Here is a 20,396-nt window from a genome sequence, read left to right as displayed (position 1 = left end):
GAGACACAAGTCCCTCCTTTGGCTACAGTGGTACAAGACTATCACGACTACCAAGACAATGGATCCCAAGAAATTGGAATTGCCCAGGAACTTGATGCTTGGAAAACACTGAAGCCTGTGCCAGCCAGAGAGAGACCTTGTCTCCTGGAAAGAGATTTCACACAGGTCTGACAGCGTGTCAGACCATCTTACAGAACATAGTAAAGCCCAGAGAGTGACGGGTCAGTGATGAGTGGGGCCTGAGACAGTGATGGGTCAGTGGTTCACGCGGCCACAGCTAGAACAGGACTGCTAAACTGTGCAGGCCTCGTGCCTTCTTCTATTTAAAGTTAAATCTTATGTCAGGACTCCACAGATGGACTTAGGGGTCACTAGGACTCTATTTATCTTCCCAATGTAGTTGTACTGAATAAATCACATTTCCCCCGCCCCCTGGTTCTTACTAGGTGTTTAATTGGCCTGTAGGGAATGGGTAGCATAACCTGGCCTTTTTGGGGGATGTCAGGCCCCAAACTCTGACTCTAGCTCCCGCAACAGGAAGAAATAGAAGAAGAATCCCAGAGGCACAGACCACATGCGGTACCGTAGTCATACTGGGCTACAAATGACACAGTTAGGTTCAGTGAAGTCATGGGCTTCTATACAATAGTCAACCGTTCAAGGAGAGGCACCAGCACCAACAACGACTTCTTCCAAGGCAGGAGAGACAGCTCAGTGGCTAAGAGCACTGGCTGTTCCGGTACAAGACTCAAGATTTGATTCCCAGCACCCACACAGTGGCTCATATCATGCTCTGTTAGCTCAGTTCCAGAGACTCTGTTGCTCTCTCCTGGCCTTCACAGGCTGCTGAATGCACATGGGGTACACATACCCAGGTGTGTGTGTTTGTGTATAAAATAAACAAATAGGTGTGTGTGTTTTTTTTTTTTTTAAAGAGTGTGTTCTTTCAAGCAAGGAGTTCTGTACTTGTCCATGAAGTCACAGGGTCATTCATTCTCCCACTGTTCTCAAAGCCAAGAAGGGACTTGTTGTATTCCCTAACCCCCTCCCCCATTTAATTTCAGCCTAATGTAATTGCTCGTTGCTATGGTTGGAGGTTGCTGCAATTTGTACTTGTATTAAATGCAAATTAACCCACTTATTGAGCCATCTCTTGCCTTTCAAGGGCCTGTGAGGGTGTCTGTCTTTCTGTAGCCTGGGGATTGACTCGAGCATGGCACGCTGGTCTGTGCTCACTGAACTTCTAACTTAGGCTTCCTTGAGTTGGCCTCCAGCTTTTGAGAAAGTACCGCGTGCAACTTTGGGGTCCTCCTGAGAAGGGCCGCTGACATTACTCTTGGCCAGAGTTGCCTTTCCAGGAGGGGAAGTCTTTGGGTTTCTCCCAAATGGTTCACGATGAGGTTTCGAGGCCTCTGAATGCAGCATCTGCTTGGGGGTGATCAGCTCCATGTGTTGGGATGCAGAAACCAAGGTGCTGCTGGCAGCCTCAGGACCCAGACGCAGAATAACATGGCCATGCCTAACCCTGGAGCCCTCCGGCATGCAGGGGAGGATTTGGCTGGCATGTCCATGCTAAGAATGAGCACCAGGAGATGGTTCTAACAATCGCAGGCAGTCTGCAGCCACCAACGCTGCCAGCACCTCCACCTCACCTGACGGCCTCCTTCCATTCTCTCTGAGTATCCAGCACTGGAGTGAATGAGGGCCACAGCTCTCAGCAATGAGGTCTCAGGAAAGAACAAAGCTGTTGTCTGTTTGCAGCCTAAGGTCAGCCCTAGATGACAGGCTCCTAGCATTCCTGCAGCTGTAGCCCACATACCCTTCCAGTATCTTGAAGCACACCAGGCTGCCTGCAACTCCAGCTTTTCCTGGAACTGATTCAGTTAATTGACGGCCCTAATCAGCGCTGTCTCAGGGGAACAAAAATCAAATTACAGTTGGGCCTAGGGCCTAACAAGCCCTGCTTTTGGGGGGGGGCACACAGCAGATGATCTCTTCCCTAGGGGGATTACTGAAGCGGTCAGCATGGGAGCCTCACCCTAGGACCAGTGTTTAGGGCCTTGAGATCTTGGCAACTGCAAACCCCAAAGCTGGCACACACACACACACACACACACACACACACACACACACACACACCCCGCTCCAGAACATATTTCATGGTAGAACATTCTGAAAAGACTTCACTAATCTTGCTTCCAATTATTCGTGATTTTACACACACATCCACAGGCACCACAAATTACTGTAATTTGTCCTCTGTTTTCTTATAATGTTTTAGCTTGCATTTGGAGACACATCTGTTTTGCTTAGTTAGCTGTGATGACTTAAACTTTATGACGAGGGAGTGCCTCGAAGCTTCCTAGTTGAAGTAATAGAACCTTCTAGAATGTAATCAAACATCTACTTATTCTACTTGGGCTGTTTTATGTTGATCTTTTATAGACTAGACATTTAGAGGCGTTAAGGAAAGTAGGCAGGCCTGGCACGAGGTCCCAAGGGACCGGTGGGTGTGCCCCAGCAATAAGGCCAGTCAGTCACTCTGGTACAGAATGAAACACAGTTTTGAGGAACTTAGCCTGGGTTCCTACCCCAGGCCGACACGGGGTGGGGGTGGGGAGCCAATGGACGGTGGGGGTGCCAGTGCCCAGCTCCAGCCAGCAAGCCTCCAGCCCCCACTAAGACCACTATACGTGCTCAGCTCCTTCAGGCGGAGACAAACCACATTGACAGAAAATAAATGTCAAAGCGAGAAAGAAAGAATACATCTGCCTTTTCTCACCAAAGCAGCTAATAGGAATTATGAAACAATCTAACGGTTTAATAATTAGATCCAGGGCACATGCGGTCTTCATTATGACAGCAAACACTTTTTAGTAACATGAGGGAGAACATGAAACTTAAAATAATTCTCGATAATTTAATTAAGGCCGTGCTTTCCCTTGGGAGCTGCCTTGCCAGAGAGGGGCAGATGAGAGGTGCAGATAACTCAGAAGCAGGTGCTGACACCTGCAAACACAGTGCCAGGGTGCCCATGGGAGCCAGGGGCACACACCCCTATCTGTTGTTCTTGTTTTGTTTGGAGGAGGAGAAATACACACTGGTACCCAAATGTGCTAATTTCACAAACCCAGCGGTGGCTGAGCAGGTCAGAACCCATAAACATTTTCCATTATCCCACCGCGCGCGCGAGGACTTGTATTCTTGCACTTCAGCTCTTTTGAGGTCATTGGACCATCCGTTAATTCTGAGGTTCCATGAAGCGAAATTAGTTTAATTTAGCTCAAATTTAAATTGGAAAACGTGCACCATGGTAAGGGCAGAAGAGGCTGCGAAAAGGCCAGCCCTTCTCCAGGAATGCATTTGTCCCTTCTTGCCTGTCCCCTACCTCAGAATAAGCCACCGCCATGCCCTTCCCTCCCTCTCTTTTCCCTTCTTTCTCCCTTCCTCACAGACCATTCTCCACCAGCAGGGGGTGCTCTTTTGAAAATGGATTCCTGATTGGCCTCCAGTTCAGCATTGTCTTTGACCCTGCAGGCCTCTGAGCCCTGGCACGGACCCTCCCACCCGAATCTTCTGTCCCCTGCTCTTTCTCTCTTGAGATACAAGGTTTGTTGTTGCTCTCTCTCTCTGATGGAGTGTCCCCAACTTCTGAGCATTTGTAGCAGTGGTCCCCTTGTCTGCTGGCCCAGTGCTACCCCACCCCCACAGCAGCTTTTCTTAACTGACCAGCTAGAGCACTGGCTAGTGGCCCTACAGCATCCTGGGCTGTTTGAGCCTGGGTGACCCTTGTGTCCCTTCATGTTCTCTGCAGTGTTCTTTCCAACCTGTCTCCCTAGAGGGACCTCGCCTCCATGGACAGGAGTTGTAACCCAGAATCAGCCAGGGCCAACGGAGCTGGTAAGCTAGTGGACAGAGCTATTCAGGTCTTGTTCAGGAGAAGGGGGTGCAGTTGGCAAGGTAAGGTTGCTAAGAGGAAATCATTACATCCCTGGCTTTTAGTGGGGCTGTAGAGACTGTGAAAGATGCAGCCATTCTCCCTTTGTATCCCCACCTGGTCCTCCACCTTTCCCCCATTTTCTTCCGACTTGCCCACCCTCCATGTTGCTTCCATTGGCCAACCCAACAGGAAACCTAACAAGAGAAGACATGGGAAGGACCAAATGGGGCTTCCAGATGGAGGACTGTGGCAAGGTGAGGGTGGGCATCGGATTCTGCAGATACCACACACAGTTACGCAAATTAGGTAAGGAAAACAGGAACCTTGGAGGATTTGGGGCACCTGATTCTCAACACAGGTAGAGTTGGGAGGTAGAGGCAGGAGGATGAGAAGTTCTAAGTTAGCCTTTGTTCCGTAGCAGGTTTGAGGTCACCCTGGGCTACTTGAGACCCTGTCGCAAATGAAATCAGTATCCTCGGTTGATTCCCTGCAGTGGACACGGTCTGGGGACTTGGTCCAGATATCCCTGAATCTTTGTCCCATCTCTACCCAGAGAACCTTGGGGTTGCCCTGCACACGTGACTGAGGACCCTGTTGAAGGATTTGGGTTCCCTGAGGAGCTGACGTTGCAAACTGGGGTCTGAGAGGCCTCTTGAAGATCAGAACTGGAATCAGATACTTGGGCTGGGAGAAGAGTCAGCTCCAAAGAGCCAGGTCATCATGAATCAAGAACACTAAAGCTGCAGATTCTTGAGAGAGTCCCTCATCGGGGCCCCCTGATTGCAGTTTTTGCCTGCCAAGGGAAAGAGGCCCTCCCTGCCCCTCTGCAGCCGGCTGCTCACTCTGTCTCCTCTCTCTAGGCCTCACAGAAGCTGGCAGCCAACGTGGACACATCTGCCTAATCGTACCTCACGTCCAAGGTCATCTGACTTTCGGGAAATTTGAGGAGAAAGGCTACCCCCTCCCCAAGCCCCAGCCTGCCACAGCCCCCCACCCACAGATGAGCAGGCAGAGACCCCTGAGGCATCTGACCTCCCAAGGTCATTGAGTTCATTGCTACAGAGCCCAGCCAAGAGCAGGGGTCACCGTGGCCTGCCAAGTCACAAAGACTGTACTGTGTATATTTTCCAGACAGAGTAGAAGAGATTCAGGTTTTTCCACCCTGACAAAGTGCTGTGGATTATTTGCAAGAAGTCTGGGAAATTCCACAAGTCTGTTTTCAATGGATACCCACTTGGTTACCCAGCATCTTAAATAACAATCCCCTGTTCAGGTGCGAAAGGAGACACATCCTGCTGACCTGTGCGTATTCTACACTCGATGTCCTGTCGGAGGCAGGAAAATCTGGACAACAAGCAACTGCAAACCTCAAATTCGAATTCACCGTCCACCCACTGTCCCCAGGCAATCAGCATACTTAAAGGATGGAACTTGCTCTCCCCAAGTCACCAACCCAAACCTCACACCTGGCTTGAGTTGGCAGCAACCAACTCCTGCATCTGCTCTGCATTACTTTATCCCAGTTTCCTCTGGCCTCATCACACACACACACACACACACACACACACACACACACACACACACCACCTCCTATAATGTGTCTTGGCTCCTGAAAGTAGCCTCCAAGGTCAAATCAAAATTCCAGTTCAGGGACATAAATCGTCCACATGATGTTGAGACCCACTGCTGGTTATTTTTCCTGGAATTGTAGCAGGATTTATTGACATGTTGGAAGGTTCTGGTTGCAGAGTTGGACTGAGCTCCTGGACTCGTCTGCTGGTCCCTCCTGTCCGTGTTGACACATAGAAAGCAGACCCTGATAGAGAAAGCTCATGCTGGGATTATGTGAACTTTCTGTGCCTGGAAACTTCTCAGAAAGATACAGGATGCAACTTGAGAGATACAGTATCAGAAAACCTAAAAGCGAAGTTCTTCCATCAAGTAATTTAGATGAAAACAGCCAACAGCGTATGAAATGTTGGCGCGAGCTTCTGTGGATGGTTTTAAACATTCAATGAAAGTGTCAATCAGAGGGTCCCCGTGCACTCCCTCACCACATCGCTAGAACTTGCTTTGTTCTTGTATAGAATAATTTCTAGGTAAAGCATTTTAAACACAGAACTGGGTTCAAAGATTAATAAAACAAATCCTCGTGTGTTCTCAGGTAAAACTGAATTCATGGTTTCTACCGAGAAAAAAAAAATCAGAGAGCCAGTGTGAGGCACTTTTCTTTTCAAAATTTATTTTATTTTATTAATTTAAAATCATGTGTGTGTGTGTGTGTGTGTGTGTGTGTGTGTGTGTGTGTGTGTAGTATGTCCATGTGGGTGGAGATGCTCAAGGAGTTGAGAGAGGGTGTGTGGTCCCTGGCAGCTGGAGTTATAGGTAGTTGGGAACAGCTCAGTGTGGGTGTGTAGAACCCGACTCAACTGAAACCTGATCCTGTTGATCGTTCCTCACAGCGTGCCAAGGATCATCATTATTGTTAATACAAAGTTTGAATCCAGGATGCTGTATGTGATCTGTTCCCTACTTTTGAGCCCTTGGTCAGGTTCAGAGTGAGCCTTCATGTAGTCATCTTTCCTTAGGTAAATGTTATCAGAGGTGACACGGACAGAAACGCAGCTCCATTCTGTCACCTGTAATCACCTTGGGAGGTCCCTTAATTGTGACTCAGGTCAAACTGAATCTGTGATGTCTACCCAGAAAACGAATTTTACAGAGAGCCAGTGTGTGTGTGTGTGTGTGTGTGAGAGAGAGAGAGAGAGAGAGAGAGAGAGAGAGAGAGAGAGAGAGAGCAAGAGAGAGAGAGTTGACTTTCTTCTTTTCTTTTCAAGAGTTATTTTATTATTTTTTTAAAAAATTGCGTACATGTTCAGGTTCTCTACAGGAGTGGTCTGTGCTCTCAACGGCTAAACCTCCTCACTACGCATAGTTGGGGTTTTTAATATGAATGTTAAGCCATGAGGGCTAAGAGAGAGGTTTAATGGACAGAAGACCCACCCAGGAGCAGGACGCAGCCCCTCTGAGAGCCCCTCAGCATCACGTGGTAGAGGGTTTTGGTGAGTTGGAAGCTGCTATCTTCAAAGGTGACTAAAGCTCCTTGTAAGCGCGCAGGGTGTTCTTGAGGGTGGTGTGCAGCTAGGACTGCAGCTGATAAGGTCCGTGTAGACCGGAGGATTCAGAGAAGCAGGCCATCTGCACTGTAACAAAGTTAACAATCTTGTTTGAGATTCCCAGAAAATGTCTGGGGTAAGGAAGGAGGCTCAAGGTCATATAGATTCAGGCCTTGAGACTGGATCATTGCTGTCTTAACATAAAATATCTCTGCATGAAAGGAACGCTGTGTTGGCAGCCTTCACAGCAAATGATAATATCGCTGGAATTTTTGCTTCTCAGCTGCCAAGGGACCTCATGTGGACTCTGGGGTGATGGGGTTCCTCTCCCTTCTCATATCTACGTACAGTGTCTCCATCGTTCTGTCCTGCTGCCCACAGTGTAGAGACGAATGTTTGCTCTTCCTGTGGCCTGTGAGTCAACATCTGGGCCTAGTGAACTACACGGTCTCTGTTGTAGCCACTCAGTGTCGTCCTCAAAGTTCCTGTGAACAAATGGGCATGGATTGATGACAGTCACACATTATTCACAAAACAGGCTTTGGGGGATAGTTTGGACACTCTTTCTGTAGAGTTTGCAGTGTGTGTGTGTGTGTGTGTGTGTGTGTGTGTGTGTGTGTGTGCATTTGTACATGCACCTTTCAGTTTATTTCATTTGTTTGAAGAGCTTATAAGAATTCTCATATGTCAATATACTTGGAAAGACATATCTTGGTGAGCCTTCGTATTACCATTGATACTTTTAAAGATCTTTGACATGTCCAGACAGGTTAGATGAACTGGACACTAAACCCACAGACTTTGGATAGCCCATGCAGACTCAAATTTGGGGAGGAACTGACAGCAACAGAATGTGTGCAAGCCAACTGAGGCTCTACTTCTGTCTTTGTCTTGAAAACTTGTGCAAGTACCTCACCGAAGTTTTCATTGTTTCTGGCCTGGAATCAGGGACTACACATCAATATACCTACAGGATCCTGGCAGGTGGGGTGCACTTGAGTGAGGCAGGACCCTAAATGAGCATGAGCAGGATGGACCAAAAAGTACACACCCTACTCAGGTACACAGGTACGCAGGTACACAGTAGCAAGTGCCCTACCTGAAGACATAGCCACTGTGGCTGAGTTCTCTGGCTTCTCAGGAGACTTTATTTATTTGAATTGAGTGAGTCTGCGTGTGTGTGTGTGTGTGTGTGTGTGTGTGTGTGTGTGTGTGTGTGTGTGTTTCTGGGACAGAAAGGACTAGGGTCTCTCTAGACTCTGGATCTTCATCCTTTAGCCCACCGAGTACTAGAATTATAGGCATTTGACCTCGTGCCCACGTATTCCAATTTCTGAATGTAAACAACTCAGTGGAAGGGAGTAAAAAGAGAGAAAGTGGATCCCAGAGACTTCTCTGACACCCATGACACAGATATGGTCCCAGTTTTCATCCTCCACAGAGAAACAGGAGAGGTCACAATGCGGACAGTACAGAGGGGTCTGTCAGGCTCCCACTGTGACCTCTTGGGAAGGTCAACCAGCCTTTGTGATGGGCTCCAGTGATTTGTCCCTGCCAGCTGGGCAAGGGGGCCCGGTAGTGTTGACCTGTTTACCAAGACAGAGGAAGAATTTACGATCATTGCTCAAGAAACCTCTGGAAAGCAGTACAAGGAGCAATTCTTTCCTCTACCATGGCCCCATCTGCTTTATTTGAGAGCATGTGCGCCATTCCATATGTTGCTAGCATCTCTATCCCTCTCATAAGCCCATTGGCCTCCTCCCTGGGGCACACAGAGAACATGACTGGCTAGGGATTCTTAGCTTTCTTGTACTGTGTTAAGTTCATTTAATCCTGCACTTTCCCCTAACCTCCAATAAATTATCTTTTCCCTTCTCCCACTCCCCTTCTTCATGGGGAGAAGATTTTCTCGCAATAATTTCCCATCGTTTCTCCTTTATTTTTAATTTCGTTAGGGGGCCCAGCCAGCTGTGCAGCCCAGCCACTTTCCCAGCCTTGTGTGAGCATCATTTTACATAGTTCTGCTCAGGTCCAAGAAAACCAAACAAAGCTTAATCCTCCTGGAGAGGGCCAGACCTCCCAACAGATACATGGGTGTCTCCCCTGCAGCCTTCCAAAGGAGCAGGGGCTGCCTATGCAGAGCAGCCAGGAACACCTCCCTCACTGCTGGTCTCAGCAGTTTCTTCCAAGGATCCTGGATATGTGGCCCCCAAAGGAGGGTTGACCCTCAGACAGACACCATTAGACTTCCCACAAAAAACACTGCAGCTTAGTGGTGTAAAAACAGACATTAGAACCACCAGCCACCACAGAGAGACCAAGCTCTCCTTCCCATGGTCGCTTCTCCTCCCAGACCTGGGGCATCTTCCCTTCTCCCTCTTCTCAGCTGGCCTTCTGTCTATTGGTCTCCACAGACCAGACAGAACAACAGCAGCAAGCACCACAGCAACGAGCTTTCTGGAACTGGTCTCGGTGTGTCTGGGGTTGTCTCACCACAAGATAACAAGAAAGGTAGCTAATTCAATGCCTAAGAATGTGGATCCCATCCAGTAAGGCCTCACGATAGAGTTCCTGACCCAAGACACAGCAAGGGAGCAGTCCTAGGTTTCCCCAGAGCCTGCTTCTTTCTTCCTCTCTTTGAATGTCTTTATTGGAAGCTCAGGGAAGCAGAATTCTTCTACTCCATGATCTTTTCAGTTTCCTCCCTACATCTATCCATGACACTCATCTCTGATTACCCATAATTCTCCATAATCCTGGGAACATCTTTGACCATGATGGAAGCTCAACAGTCAAACTCAAGCCACCTTCAGGAACCCCAGGAGTTCCTAGGGCTGCGTCACTCAAACCCAAAGCCAGTGAAAGCAAGAGAATGAACCCTGGGGACAATGTGAGCAAGACTTGGCAGTAACAGTCCTCCTATGGGCCTTAGACATGGCTTGTTGGTAACAGTTGATAAAAGTCTCCCCATGGGCCTTAGACTTGGGTTGGTGGTAACAGTCCTGCCATGGGCCTTAAACATGACACTGCCACTTCTTGGCCTCTGAATACCCTGCAGTGATTGGTGGAGATCCACTAGTTTTCAAAACTTCCAGCTAAAGGGGCAATCCCAATCTTGTATAGCTTTTATCCTTTAAATATTTAATTAAGTGTCTATCTGGGGATATATGGCCAATCACTGAAATATGACCACGGCTATAAAATTCTCCTAACAATATACTGCTGGATTAATTTGAAGAAGTTATACACACAATCACTTCATGTAGTGGAGTGAAGGAGCCCAGGGAAACCAGCATGTGAAATTCAAGATAGTGGGATCAAAATAGTGATGGTCTCCTGGGTAGGAAACAAAGACACTTTACTGTATTCATACAGCAAGTGAAGTGTTGGTAAAATTCTGGCCTTTGGCATCCCAAATAAGTTAGGCTCAGGCACAGTCCCAACATGTCAAAGAGTAATAGTTAAAGGTCAAGGAGAAAATGGGCTGGGAAGAGAAGCAAAGAGATGGCTCCAGTGAGCCCCTCAACCTGCCCTTGGGGCCAAACACTTTAGTTTAAATAGAGGATTGAAACAGGGGACAGGAGGTATACACGGTTCTTCAGTCTTGGTCTTAGTGTGGTCCTGCCCATTATTGCCTCCATTCTGGTCTACAAGGTAGTTGACATGCCAACAAGCTGTTACCATGTTAGTCTCTAGTATTCCCCTTGTGCCTGCAAGGTAAATATTGGGCAGAGTGAAGTTTCTCTCTGATAGGTAAATGCTCTCATCTTGGTGGTACACAGAGTCTACTGTATCTGGAGTTCTAGGTAACTTCAGTTAGTAGAATACGTTATTTCCGGGTACGAATTTGGCCTCCCAGGGAGATGAGTTAGACATTCCTTGAGTGATCTAACATGCCTGTCAAGGGTCAGAATCTGACTCACAGATTTGTAGGAAAAGTGGCTTCCGGATGCCTGCACCCCCCAGAAACTGGCCAGCAGAGACTTCTGTCACACACAAGAGGTGTTTCCTAGGACTGTGAGTCCTGCTTCATGAAGACATCTAGCCAAGGTTCTCCAGGGAGTCACCGCTCCTCAAAGTCAATCCTAGCTTTGCCCCTCACAGAACTGGGTTTGGGTTCTAGAAACAAGAGAGAATGGAGGTAAGGGCCATGTAATAAGTTGGCAAATAATGTTGTTCCTTTGGTGGCCTTGATGGTGTCTCTTGGCTTTATCCCCCATCCCAACACCTCTGATGTGATGGTTAAAGCATTAATCACTAATAAGAGTAAGTAATAAGAAACACCTAGGACATTAGTGACACACATATTTGGTTGTGCCCATCAGTGCTTTTCTAAAGAGGAGCAGAGACCTGTCCTGAACAATGGCAGCCTTACCTGCTGGGCTAGGGTACTAAGCCAAATAAAAAGGAAGGTGGGGTGGACTTCCCCCTTCTCAGCTTCCTGACCCTCAGAGATGTTTGCAGGCAGTATCTCTTGCCCACTGCCATAAAGCTGTGTGGTGCTGTGACTACCCCTTCACACTGTGAGCTGCCACCAGTCTTTCTTCCCTTAATGTGTATCTCAGCACATATCTAACCACAACAATGAGAACAGACTATACTTGACTTCATACAGTCTTTCTAACAGATGACCTTGAAAGCTCAGATACTGCAAGCTTCAGAAAGACATGGCAGGGGAGCAGAGCTCGAGATAATCTTTCTGAGTGAAAGAGATGAGTCTGAAAAAGAGACAGGCGACAGGATTCTGTCTACAAACCATGCTAGAAAATTTAAAGTTAAGGAGAGGGTTCAAAGGGCAGCAGGAAGGATGGGAAGTACCCAGGTGGAGCACTGAGGAGCACAGAGACTCTCTTCTGTGGGGATACATGGCATCACACACATGCTAAAACTCATTCGATATGTAACACCAAGAGCCAGCCCTATTGGTGACAATGGGCTTTAGCTACAGCAATGCCCCCATGTCGGCCATCATCCACAACAAAGACTTTGCAAATGCAGAATGTCAGCCCAAGGAAAATGAAGAGGGTGCGTGTGGAAAGACACTACACACCACCCAACATTTCTCTACTGTAAAACTGCTCTTAGAAAAACCCAAGTCATGCCAGGCCTGGTGGTGTGGCACTGGCCTGTGACCCCAGTGAGTTGGAAGACTGAGGCAGAAGGATTGCAAGTTATTTGGGCCACAGAGCAAATTCATAGCCAGCTTGGGCAATTTAATGAGTACATAAACAGTAGTAAGACTGGGATGCGGCTCAGTGTTAGAGCTTTGGCCTAGCATGCAAGTTGAAACTCCAGTAGTCAAAGTACTACAGCAACAGAAATCCAATCAAGTCTCGGAGAAGAGGCTAAGAGGCCAGCAGCTCGCCTCTGTATCTCTGCTCCCTTCCCGGAGGCTCTTGTCTGCCTTTCCACAGTCAATTATGTCATCCAATGAAACCTTCCTCGCTACCCAGGCCCCGAGTTCTCCTTGACCCATGCCCTCCCTCCTTGGTCATACTCTTTCCTGGTTTGAGGCTTCATCTGTGAGTGAACTTCCTTAGTTCACTGTTTCATTTGATCTAGTGATAAACCCAGGTCACAGCTCAGCAAGACTAACTATGTAGGCTTCTTCCCAGGCATACAGGGCTCTTCACAATGTGACCCAGTGCCCTCGCTCACTGACTGCTGGGGCCTGCCCTTTCCTGGAGTGCATAACCAGGCTCACTCACCCCAGTGGCTCTCAGAGAAGGCCCCGACGACTTCCTGTGCTACACTCTGGCACTCAGCATGGCATAGTCAGTCCTGGTGACAGACAGTGGCAGCTTGGCAGCTTCTTACAGAACACCGAACAGGTAACAGAGAGCCTGGGACAGAAGTAAGGCTGTATCCCCAGCCCTACGACATGCCTCTTCCAGTCAGCCATGCTTCCTGACTGGAAAGGTTCCACAGCCTCTCCAAAGAGCACCACCAGCTGGAAACCAAGAGTTCAAACACATAGGCCACAGGCTTGTGAAGGCATTCTGTGTACTCACCTGGTAGTCATCTCAGGGTGTCAGCTTGAGCCCCGTCCCCACCCCCAGTACCTGGATGAAAAGAGAAGACAGAATCTCCAGTCATTGCCATTCAGCGTCTGAGCCTATAGGGTGGCCACAACAACCCTATCCAGAAGGGCCACTTGTGTACTACTGCTGGGGACTTCAAAAGTCACGATAAACACCTCTAAAGGTTAGCATGATTTCCACCCTTCCTGCCTCAACACTAGAGTCTCCACAACTGGAGCCTTCACCCTTTATTATCCTCATCTCCCCTTCTAAGGTGGTCATGAGGCTCCTCTGTACCTGTACAATAGCCACGTCCTGTTCTAAGGTGGGTTTGAATACTCAACTTAAGCACTTGCTTTAGGTCTGGGGAGATAGGTCATGGCTCAGTCAATAAAGTTTCTGCCACATGAGCATGAAGATCCTGCACTCACATAAGAAAAGGTAGCTACAGTGATGTGCACCTGGGATCCCAGTGAGGAGGTGGGCATAGGAGCGCCCCTGGGGCTTGATGGCCAGCCAGCCAAGCTGAGCTCCAGGATCAGTGAGAGAATGTCTAAAAAATAAGGTGAACAATGAAGAAAGACACCTGAGATATTGACTTCTGATCTCCAAAGGCTCTGTTGTGCACATACCGCCCCCCCCCATTCCTATCCCCCTGCCCGTCCCCATCCTTCCTTTCTGGTGATCCATTGATAGGACTTTTCAAAACAATACTAACATTTATGTGTAGCCTTTATTTAAAAAGGCTTTATTCTACAAATCATAAACTCTGAGAATAAGGAATTAATCATGCGTTGGAAAAGTCAGGATGGACTCGGGGTGGGTGGAGTCCAAGCCCAAATCTTAAAGCTGTGAACTCTATGACAAGGCCTTGACAGGTGTGACAAGGTCTAAGACTTATTATTAGAGCGGCAGCAATTGCAGGACTCTGATTTATACAGGCTGCACCCACCAGTGCCTTTGAAAATGGAGGGTGGTGCCCTGGGCCTAGGGTGCAAGCTAGGAAAGGCTGGGGAAAAAAAAAAAGCAAAGGCAAACATTTTTTCCTGAGGCCTCCAGGGGGCGCTCTCTTGTAGACAGTTGGCTCCTAGGAACTGCGACCTCTGCAAAGGGGATGGCGTTGGCAGTAAAATAACAAATTTGTGATGGTTCAAGCCCTTCCATCTCTAGTTCTCCAAACTGTGCCACGAAGAGACCAATACCTGTGTCTATTTGCGAGAATTCGTTGGTATACACTCCCAGTCTCTGGGTCTGGTTTTTTTGGTCCATGCCCAACACCACTGGCTGTTCAAGGGTTTTTAGTGGGGCTCTGTGAATACAGCGGGGTGTTCAGGGCATCTTGGACCCATAGTGAGCAGAAGTCAGGCTTGTGGCGACCCTCAGAAGTATCTTTAGCTTCTGCTCCATGTTTCCCAGAGGTACCTACTGCCATGTAAATGCTGTAGTCCAGAACAAAACATTAATAACTCTGAATTAATAAACAGTTCTTTCTGTGTTACTTAACTGTGGAACACATGCCCAGAGAAGCACCCAGAAACACTGTCTCCCTATAGGAGGTGAGAGTGGGTGCTTTTCTTAAGGGAGGACTGGTTTCAGGAGTGGGCTCCCTGGCTGCCTCAGGGCTGCGGGTGATGGAGGGTGAAGTCTCCCCCCACCCCGCCTCCCCCTCGCCCCTCCAGCCAGGGTCCCTTCCTCCCATATTAAATGGAAACATGTGTCAGAGGCAGAACGCACATAGGGGCTGCTGAAACCCGAGCCCTTTGAGTAAGGCTCAGCAAGGCAGGTCTGGGGGTGAGAGCTCTTGTGAGCCTTTGAAAGTTCCCAGGCAGAGGCTGCAGAAAGGGTTCAGGGTGGTTGATTAGCTGGAAGGAAAACAGAGGTGAGGAGAGACAGCTTTGGTAAACAATGCATCTCCCCCTGGCCCCCTTACCCTCAAATCCTGGACTAATTTTCAGGAAACCTACCTCCCTAATTACCTAATTGTTGCTAAGTGACATTTGGAGAGCTCAAAGAAGCCAGGCCAGGGGTGCAGGGGGCCCCCACCCCCAAGGGAGGCCCCAGGGCGGTGGGAGGAAAAACTATAGCTCAGCTCAGGCGCCAGCTCCTGGCCCTGCAAAGCTTTCCCACTCGATGGGGGTCAGCTGGGTCTCTCGGGAATTCAGAGGGGAGCAGATGCCAAGCGCTGGAAACCAGGAGATGAGAAAACTGCAGGCTGGGAGCGATTGCCTTGGAAACCGGGACTGGAAGGTTCTGGAACATTCGAATCCTTTCAGCGCAGCATCTCTAGATGGCACTAGAGCGCTTTCACAAGCTGCCTGCTGCAGACACTTTAATGGAAAAGGCTAGATTCTTTATTTTTTACTGCGCAACAAACTGCCCTTTTTTTTTTTTTCAATGTTCTGGGCTTGTTTTTCACAGTGATGAAAAAAAATAAAAGACCGGATGAGGCCTATTACCTTGCCTGAGTGGAGATCACAGTTCTCTCTCTGCTTAGACATGGGGGGAAGAGGGGGGCGCTCTGTTTACCCTTCCGAGACAGAAAAAGCCCCCAGAAAAACAAAAAACCCAGATTTTTTTTATCTGCCTCTCCAGCCATGAGCCCTGCTTTACAAATGAAGTGCTGTAGCCCCCTTACATGGGATTCATGGATGAAGAACTCCAAGTTGGGGTTGGGGGGCAGGTGTCACACCACAGCATCTAGCCACCGAGGCCATTTTGTTCTCCTTCCAGGCTGATAATAAACCAGTACAACAGGCCAGCTGTTGGGAAGGCTTCCTGCAGGATAGTCAACAGACAATGTTCACATCAGAGAGGCTCTCTCCTGACAGAAGCCCAGTGTGACCTTGGTAGTCTTTGACTCTGCATTTGAGCAACAGGCTGAGGTACTGCGGAGGTGCCCTCCTGAGTTCTGGGGTTTCTCCTGTGCATCTTGAAGGTGACCCTTGACATGGCAGCAACAGATGAGGCAGCATCTGGAGTCAGTCTGCCAAGTCTCATCGGGAGAGGAACAAAGAAGAAACTGGCTCCATCAGAACGTCTAGGAGCTGACGATGTTGGGTTATTAAATGTTAAATAAATATATATATATATGGAAATTCAGATGTTGATCTTTTGTGCCCCACAAAGGTGACGTTTGTCAGGCTAAAAGCCTTTCATGAGTTTGCCACAAATTCCCTTGACATCAATGCCAAAGGGGGGGGGGTGTTGTCCCCTGGCCGTGGATTTTAAATGTTTGCTCAAACCATTTGCTTCAGAGAACCAAGAAAATCCAGCCTGAACTGGTTAGCTGCACGGAAAGACTTTCTTCCTCTGAGGGTCTGAGTCGGCCACTCCAGGGCTGCCTCTGGTCCTGTAGATAGCCCATGGTTGCTAAGATGAGCACACTCCAGACAGGACCCAGCAGCCCTCTGTGTCAGAGTTCAACCGGGCCTGTTTCTCTTCAGATGTGTTTCTGAGCACGTCACCATACCTCTCCCCAGTCTGTAAAATGGGCTGATGATGTTCACTGTTGCCTCAAAGACCCTTAACCTCTCTCTGCTAAGGGTGACAATTAAAAATGTCTCTGTCACCGTAGCCTGCCTGACTTACCGGAAAGTGACTCCTGGAGTACTGTGAAGGGTCCGAGTACTGGGAAGTGTTTCTGAGGAGCTAGCTTTAATGAGATGCCCTTAGGGTATGTGGGAGGGGGGGGGTAGCTCAGCTGGTAGTGTGCACTCCAAAGAGCAGGGGAATTAAACTGGATTCCCAGTGATGGTGGAATAGCCAGACACAGTGATAAATTCTTGTAATTCCAGTGCTGGGTGGTGGAGACAGGAGGATTGCTGGGGCTCACTGATGAGCTAGCCTAGGCTCACTGATGAGCTAGCCTAGGGTGAGGGTTAGGGTCAGTCCCAGTACCCGAGGGGCAGAAATCAGCAGACTGTTGTGAGTTTGATGCTACTTTGGTCCATGTTGCAAGTTTCAGATCAGCTAGGGCTACACGGTCAGGCTGTCTGGTTGTGTGTTTGTCTGCCTTCCTGCTTTTCTCTTTCTCTCTCTCTCTCTCTTTTTTTTAATCTTTTTCTCTCGCACACAGAAAACACATACAACAACAAACAACCCCCAAACCCCTACAACAACAACTAAAGCAAACAAAACAAAAAGACAGAGTCGTTGAGGAAGACACTGGACTCTACATGCATGCAAGGTCAAACCTCACACAGACACATTTAAAAAAAAAAAAAAAAAAACCAAACCAAACCAAACCAAACCAGGTGGACAGAAAGGAAAAGAAGCCCTGGGGTTGAGAGTTAAGGGGACCCAGGCCTGAGTAGAGAGGTCTTGGAGTCTGGGCTAACTGTTCCCCAGCTCCACTCTGTGAGGCCCCTGCCTTGCCTTTGTAGGATTCTGGAGGCAACCAGTCCAACTGCTCCCTGGGCCCCGTGTCTGCTCAGCGCTCAGCATACCTGATGGTGGTAGATGATGAAGGCTGATCTCTGTCTTCCAAGATCTTGTCACAGACTTGAGGCTTCATGCAACCTAACGGGGCTGTGGGTATGGTGTGTGCAGCTGCCCTGTGCTGGTTCCCAGGGAGGAAGGAGTGCTCCTCATCACACGTTGCTACTCCTCTGGGATTGCTCCTTTGCATGGGAGGGAGACGCTGTAACCTCCTTAGGACCCAGATCCCAGCCCAGACACATGGTGGCCACTTCCACAGACTCTGCCATTCTTGGTACCAGGTAATTTCTTCTTGGGACAGTAATTAGGTAGGAACAGAACCCTCCCCAAACAGAAACCACGGAGTGAAATTTCCCACAGGCCTTTACTCAGGCAAGGCTCGGGTGGTGAGCCTGGGAGGACCACAACCAGAATGTAGACATAGCAGCTGGACACAGGCATACCAAGCCCAGGACAGGAGAAGGGGGGTGAGCATCGGGGAGGACAGGGAAGAGAAGACTATCCAGAGCCCATTCTGCTTAGGAGGCCATGTCTCGTGCTTGATTGATCCAACTGTGGGTCAACACTGCCTCTGGCCCATTTCCGAGGGATAGCCATATTCACCCCCATTTCATGATACGGTTGTTTGGGGTTGAGGCCAGATGAAGTCACAATTTGTGACACATGTCTTCATGGGAAACTAGGAGGATCCAGCCATGCTGAATCAGTTCCCAGAAACAGAAGGCGCGAGTGGGGAGGGTTAAGCCCCAGCAGCTGGTACAGCTTCTGTACTAGGGCCAGGGGGGCCTAGAGAGGGCCCTTGATCCAGGCAACCGAGGATATGAGCCTGATTTCTCCAATGAGGGGCAGTCAGCCATGGCAGGGCAGATACTCGGAGGCGTCAATTCTGCATCAACATTTGGAAGAGGATAAATGAGCCAGGTGCTGACAGCAGAGGCAACGGTGGGCAGGCCCCGCATGCTTACCTCAGCTAGCCCGCTGCAGGCACCGAGGCCCCCACCCTGGGGGCTGTGAATAAACACTAGTCAGCTTCTTTAGGGGGCAACTTTATTTGCTGAACCAACATGAATCCTCCTGACAAGTTTTTTCTAGATTGCTCTTGATGGAGACTCAGGGCCTCTCAAACAATCACTGTCTACATTTACTTTAAAAGCCAATCTCTCTCCCTTTTGCCCTGGCCCCCCACCTCTGTCTCATTAATGGGACTTGAAGATAGATGTTGTGGGTTTTAAACTTTATTTGTATGAATATCTCAGAAGCCAATGTCAGGAAATACAAGCTCCTTTTACTATCTCCTAAGCAGGATGTTCGGTATTCATCTTACTTGAATGCGCTTTAGACTCCACCAGGAATTCCATTTTCTTCTAGATATTTATTTTTTTGTTTGCATGTTGTTTGTTTCGTATGGGAGTGTGTGTCAGGGACCTACCACAGCATGTATGTCAGCAAACAACTCTATGGAGTGGTTCTCTAATTTCAACTTTACATAGCTTCCAGGGACTCAAACTCAGGTCCCCAGGATGCACCCTTGCATGGCAAGCGTCTTTACCCACTGGGCCATCTCTCCAGTCCACATGCTTTCTTCCCCAACCCATTGGGTAATGGATTTGCTTTTTTCTCACAGTGGGCAGAGGCAATGAGATTTTCTTGTTTCTTTCCAAGCTTGTCAAGTCCTGTGGCTGTTGGTAATCTAGAAGGTTCTACATGATGCTTTATAAGGTCACTGACAAGGATCTAGATGCACAAGGAGGGCTCCTCGGTTAGAGGAATCTCTTTTTTTCTGATGAACACACTTGTCTCCAGTGAGCTCTGCCTGGTGGAGGCTGATGGGGCTGGAGAGGATGGTTCAGTTTGAGGTCCAGCACCCATGTGATATCTAGATGTGGCAATGTGTGCAGAGACAGGTAGATCTGGAGTTGGATGGCTAGCCAATGTAATTGAATCTACCAGGTCCAGGTTGTAGATGAGATCCCACAGTGGATGGAGTTTGAGGAATGACACCTGAAGTTGTCCTCTGGCCTGCATACACACACGTGTGTGAATATCTACACACACACACACACACACACACACACACACACACAGAAGCTTGTACACACAGCTGAACACACTAACACACCTTTCCTGAGACATGATTGGTTGGGTTGTGGTGTGAACTTTCTGGCTCACTTTTAAAGATGGCTTAAAAACAAGATGGTGCATGGGATGCTGGAGTCAAAGTTGAAAACCCATGACAAGACGTGCTCAAGAAGATGGAGGGCCATGGTTGGGCCCCATGGGTGGACACAACTCCATTCCTCTTCTTCTGAATGGGGTCCACGTGGGTCTTTGTCTCACACTGCTCCCTCCCTGTTGGTGAAACGATGACTCTAGAGCTCAGACATTAAGAGCCAGAGAACCCTCTTCTGGAAGCATGAGTCGTCTTCCAGCCTGACGTTAAGAAGCAACATGAGAAGGCCAGAGCCCTGCATGCCTGAACCCGTTGCACTGAGTCACCCATCACTTGCTTGACAGTGAGCAATCGTGACCTTTTTGGCTTTGCTCTTATTGACGGCAAGCTGGTGGATATGCTTAAACCGAAGGTGAGGCTTAGGGCTATTTCCCACTGCCTGAAGAAGTGAGATTGGAGAACCCCCCCCCCCATATGTTCTGCCTGCTTCTGTCACTACAGACCCTTCATTCACACCCAGCTCTGAGTATACCACCACGCTCTTGGATCAAAACAGCTTGTACCCTTGTCACCAGAGTGCCACCCCCACCCCTGTCCTAGCTTCCTAGGTGTTATTCCGAGCCTATGTGTGTATAATTAAAACAAATCCTACACAATTATAACCAGCAGAACCTCAGCCTTATTCTGGGAGGCATTATTAGAGTCCCCCCCCC

General features: G+C 48.7%; 1 long non-coding RNA gene across 1 annotated transcript, besides 1 other annotated feature; it reads right to left on the bottom strand.

Moving 5' to 3' along the window:
* Positions 1-6,757: 6,757 nt before the first annotated feature.
* Positions 6,758-18,059, bottom strand: Gm14616 (predicted gene 14616). Its single transcript, NR_166457.1, has 4 exons — positions 17,522-18,059; positions 13,068-13,118; positions 7,405-7,541; positions 6,758-7,143 (listed from the first exon to the last, which is right to left on the bottom strand). It is a non-coding gene; the product is annotated as a predicted gene 14616 (long non-coding RNA).
* Positions 13,383-17,414: an enhancer, noted in NCBI's record as "VISTA enhancer mm38". NCBI's record gives its function as "enhancer in: neural tube[3/5] | hindbrain (rhombencephalon)[3/5] | facial mesenchyme[3/5]" and the evidence as "EXISTENCE:transgenic organism evidence [ECO:0001131][PMID:17130149]".
* Positions 18,060-20,396: the final 2,337 nt, after the last annotated feature.

Source organism: Mus musculus, chromosome 2 (genome assembly GCF_000001635.26).
Source record: "Mus musculus strain C57BL/6J chromosome 2, GRCm38.p6 C57BL/6J".
NCBI classification, from domain to species: Eukaryota; Metazoa; Chordata; class Mammalia; order Rodentia; family Muridae; genus Mus; species Mus musculus.
Note: the sequence above shows the minus strand (reverse complement) of the source record. Positions and strands in the feature narration are given on the sequence as shown.